The sequence below is a fragment of the Vicia villosa genome, unplaced genomic scaffold, assembly GCF_029867415.1.
Source record: "Vicia villosa cultivar HV-30 ecotype Madison, WI unplaced genomic scaffold, Vvil1.0 ctg.004612F_1_1, whole genome shotgun sequence".
Lineage (NCBI taxonomy): Eukaryota > Viridiplantae > Streptophyta > Magnoliopsida > Fabales > Fabaceae > Vicia > Vicia villosa.
In genome coordinates, this window is record NW_026706476.1 from 3,398 (window position 1) to 7,465 (window position 4,068).

The 4,068-nt window shown below is 26.0% G+C and overlaps 1 long non-coding RNA gene and 1 pseudogene across 1 annotated transcript; one reads left to right on the forward strand and one right to left on the reverse strand.

Moving 5' to 3' along the window:
• The first annotated feature begins 328 nt into the window (after window positions 1-328).
• LOC131642191 (uncharacterized) lies at window positions 329-718 on the forward strand. The gene is made up of 2 exons (XR_009295811.1): window positions 329-396; window positions 491-718. It is a non-coding gene; the product is annotated as an uncharacterized LOC131642191 (long non-coding RNA).
• Window positions 719-3,132: 2,414 nt separating this feature from the next.
• LOC131642192 (WAT1-related protein At4g08290-like) lies at window positions 3,133-3,845 on the reverse strand (annotated as a pseudogene).
• Window positions 3,846-4,068: the final 223 nt, after the last annotated feature.

Here is a 4,068-nt window from a genome sequence, read left to right on the forward strand (position 1 = left end):
TATTTGAGTTTTTAAAACGGATTTTTAGAGCACAAATTAACATTATCTAATATAAAAGAAAATTTCGATCACCATAAAAATTTAACTATGTTTTTTTACATGAATAAAACTCACCCCTGGTATCTAAAATTAATTAAAACGGAATCTTTTTTCAAATTTAATCAATAAAAAATATCAATTTTTAATTGAGTTTTTTAGTGTAATTTAATTCTATTGATTAAGATTAAAGTTTCGTTAATATTCAATGCATTAAATTAAAATAAAGATTATATGCCCCTTGTGCAGTATAAATACACACATAGTGTGTAGTATTTTTTACAACATACAAGATGAATACTACAAGGAAATCTCTTGTCACCATTCTATTCCTATTGGCCTTCTTCATCTCTGCATCAGGTTTGAAACTAATCAATTAACTTTTCAAAATTTCATTTTTTACATATAATTTTCTAATCTTATGTTCCCATCATTTTATTGTTTCAATACGTAGATGTTTGCGCTGACGGAGTAATAAATTGTAAGAAAGATCAAGATTGTCAAAATAATTGTGAAGTTCCTAATGTAGGACGGTGTCTTAAGGGAAAATGTTGGTGTTTTACTCCACCATCTTCTTCTAACAAGAGACCTACTCAAATTCCCTAAATAAAATTTACTTTTTATTATTGTGATGTAATCATCTTGTTTGAATAAAATTACAATAAATAAATATTTTGTTTTATTTTAATATAGTATTTTATATATCATTTATATGAATATTCTACTATTATTATCATATTAATATTAAAAATTTAATTATTTTTTTTATTTTTTATCTTGTGCTTCATAAATCGTTTTTAGTTTATTCATGTAACTAGTAAAGGACTCGTGCGTTCGCACGGATCGCGTAAAGTCGATATAAATATTATATAGATATAGTAGAAAAATGTATAGTAATTTATACGAACTCATACAAATATTTAATTTAATTTATGAAGTTGTAGTAGTTGTTAGGATATACATAGATTTGGTAGTTGTTATTAAACTAAATATACGGTGAAAAACAGGTTTGGCCCGTCAGGCATGGCTAGAATTTTTATAATTCTTTATAATTTCAAAAAAATTGTATTGTAAATTTATGGATTCTAAAATAAATTTAAACATAGTTAAGTTTTATTAGGAATCTCTAACAAATCGGACAAATAACAATGGTTGAAAAATTTAAAAGAAAAAGTTTTTGAAAAATGGAATGTGATAAATAAAATATTTATAACTTCATTCCGTTTATAAAAATAATATTATGAATAGTTTTATAAAAATATTTGTAACTTATTCCCGTTTTACAAAAATAATTGTATTAGCAGCTGACTTATTTCCATTTCTAAATATATTTAGAACCTATTACCATTTATAAAAATAATTATATCAAAATTAAACTTTTTCCTCTTTATAAAAATATTTGTAACTTATTCTTGTAAAATAATTTTTAAATGTATCATCTGCGTGCGTATGGCATAGTGGTAAAAGGTTGGGTAAATGTACCCCTGAAATTAAATATGAGTATTTCTTGATTAAATAATAATTAAAAATCAAATGAACCAATTAAAAATTCCATAAAAATAATGCAAAGAATCAATTAAAATTGGATGTATTAATTGTGGTATTTTTAATAATGATTATGTACTAATTTGATGTAAAATTGGATGTAATTAACTTTAGGGACATAAAAAAATCCCTTAAAAGTGTTTTGATTAGGATTATAAAGTATTTTTGTGGTAATTACTTTATAGTAATTATAAAAAAATGACTACAAAGTATTTTAAAAATAAATAAACAAATCATTATTAAATAATTTAGCTATAATATGGTTGAACATAAATATGCATTTAGATTGATTTATTTTTTATTTGTATTCATAAATATAACTCAATTATCATTAAAAATATAATATTTATTTAACTATATATTAGCCATATTTAAAACTCAATTATCTTAAAAATATAATATTTCTTTAACTATAAATTAGTCATCTTTATAATTATACATTAATTAATATTATAATCATTTATTTATTCTCATAAATTTAGATTGAATTATTTTCTTATTTGTGTGCACAAATATAACTCAATTATCATTTAAAATATTTTTTTTTAATTATAATTTATTATAAATTTAATGTATGTGGAAGAAGGTAGGTTTTTTTTTTTGGTTACATGAAGGGCTAAAAGCCCCAAAGAAGAAACTACACCGAAACCAACCGGGTATGGCACAAACCGGTTAGATCAAACTCAAATAAATCCTTCAAGAATAAAGGACAATCTTGATATAAACTCAAAGTTGGCATTTGTTGAATACCCTGCTTAGCTAGCTGATCAGCACACTTGTTTGCCTCTCTGTATATATGATTGAAGGAGATCTCACCGTTCGTACACAGTAAATGCTGAATCTTGCAAATGAGATTGCCACCTGCTACCTCATGACTACCTCTATTCATATCTTTAATAACCTGTTTGGAATCTGATTCCATGATAATTTGCTTGAACCCCATTTTGATTCCAATTTGTAAACCGAAGAAGGTAGGTTTTATTATATAGGAAGAAGGTAGAATCCAAAAAGTTCGTGTTTTAATGTATGTGGAAAAGCCAAAAATAAGAACCAAGAATCACTTATTTGTAGTAATAAACGATAATAATTATGAAAAAAACAATAAAATAGAAAAACAACCGTAGTGGTGGCAAAGATTAGGGAATAAGAATGACCAGTTGAATCAATTTCGCTCACTGAAGTTGTAATAATGCATGTTGCTTGGGAATACATAAGGGCTTTTCGAGTGCAACATTGTTTGCTCTGCAAACTGTGTAATTTTATAAAAATAATGCAAAGAATCTATTAAAATTGGATGTATTAATTATGGTATTTTTAATAATGATTATGTATTAATTAGGATAATAAAGTATTTTTGGTGGTAATTACTTTTGATAGATTAGAGTAGAAAATTAAATCATATTTATTGAAAAGAGAAAGGAAATAACAATTTATTATAATTAATAATTAAATCATATTTATTGGGAAGAGAATAAGTGATTGAGATAAAAAAAGGAAATATAAGAATCGCTCATTAAGAAAGGTTTAGGTGGGATCCGACAAAATTAGGAGCTAATAGATAGGGTAATTATGAGTACGCCAACAAAACAAACTCAGGTTGCCACAAACATTGGTGCTAGGTACTTTCTCAATATTATGGCCTGCAATTTGTAAAAGACGGAAAAACCAGCGCAACAAATGAGGAGGACACAGGTTCCTATGATCCACCGGTTATTATTGGAATCATTCACAATCTCAGCCTGGCTTGTAGCATGAATAATGGACGACTTCCCAACACTAACTACATGACCTTTATACAGAGCCATCAGCAATGTTCCTGCAAATGTTATTGCGTTGCAGTACCAATCGTTTTGGCTTGACATGCTACCTCTTTTATCTTCATGTGCTCCAACCTGCACATTATAAACAATTAGTTAATTAATTTACCAAAAAATATTTTATTCAAAAATAATTTAGAACTATGATGATGTATACCTATTAAATTGGTTACTTTAAAATGACTGCAAACAGAAAAGTAATAGAGGGCACATAGTTAATCACAGCTGAAAGGAACGAAACGGACGTTAATTTCATCCTCAACAGAGCAAAACATTGATCAATAATTATTCTATAAATGTAATATAATATAATTTAGTTAATTAAGTTACTACAGAAAAATCAAGATTGAAATTCATATATTGTAAACTATAAAGAGTAAGAATATATAAGAATGATTACTCGAAGAAAGCCAGTAACATAATCTCTGAAAATACACAGAGACTCATCCTCAGTCTAATTTTCCTAAAAGAAAAAAAAACAAAACAAATTTTTCAGAACATATATAAATACAACATCAAAGCATATACATATACATGAATCCAAGTATTTGGTACTGAAAATACTTATAAGTTCCTAGTCAACACATTATACATATTAATGCCCTAAATACAAAGTTCTAACAACGGCATAATACATACAAGATGTTCAAAACAAAATACTAAGAACTAG